The sequence below is a fragment of the Schistocerca serialis genome, chromosome 2, assembly GCF_023864345.2.
Source record: "Schistocerca serialis cubense isolate TAMUIC-IGC-003099 chromosome 2, iqSchSeri2.2, whole genome shotgun sequence".
In the NCBI taxonomy this organism is placed as follows: domain Eukaryota; kingdom Metazoa; phylum Arthropoda; class Insecta; order Orthoptera; family Acrididae; genus Schistocerca; species Schistocerca serialis.
Window position 1 is genome coordinate 308,962,024 of NC_064639.1, and position 1,078 is coordinate 308,963,101.

Here is a 1,078-nt window from a genome sequence, read left to right on the forward strand (position 1 = left end):
AACATTCCCCACAGGAATGCCGTATATTTTCTACAGTTTGGGTGTAGCTGGATTAGCCAAAACCCGGATTTTAAATCTAGGGTTGTGTAAATGGAAGTGCCATGGAATTTCCGTAGTAACTCCTCAAGTGTCTGTAACTATTATGTTGCTCACTTGACGTGAATCAAGAACTAAACGAAGCGACCCATCCTTCTTTTTTACAATATGCGAATGATTTATATACTGGTTGGCTGCTGGTTCAATTATTCATTGTTTAAGCATTGCTTGTAATTCCTTCTTTACCTCATCTCTATGTATATATGGAATGGGATAACGTTTTGCTTTAAAATTTTCATGTGGTTTTACCTGGAATTCTTACATGAATTCTGTCATAGTTCCGGAAATGTTATTGAAGACTGTTTTAAGGCGCACAAGAATGTTCTCTAATTCTGTACGCTCTGTTTTGGTATTCGCCATAATTTCCCCTACTCTGCGTGCAATTGTTTCCATTACATTATATTCATGGTCCTCTGGGACATCGCCATCATTTACATCTGTGTATAATGTTAAATGACAATCATTGTCAGAAGAATCTGGTATAATTTCAATCCTATTAATGTCTGTTCTTCCGTTAATGTATTTTGGAATAAGGGTACAATTTCATTGTCTCCATTGCGTAGTGTTAGATATGACAGTTTAAAATCGACATTTGCATCGTACTGCACGAGGAAATTCACTCCTAATATGACATCTGTTGTCAATAGTGGAACTATCCAACAATTAGTGTGAAGTGTTCTACCTGCGAGAATAAGTGATAACTGTGTCTGTCTCTTTACTTCTGTTCCTTTCCCTGGAAATGCACCTTTCGTTTTACTTAATGTGAATATGGGATAGTTATTCTTCATATTGCATCTATTAAATATTTCTTCATTAATTACTGACATTGGTGATCCTGAATCAATTATTGCTGGGATAACCTGTGATTGTATCCTTATGTGGACTGTAGGGTGGCATACGGTTTCCTCTACTACTGGCTTCTCATGTAGTAGTGTATCACGTACATCATCGAATGTAATGGCATGTTCAGTCATGATACATT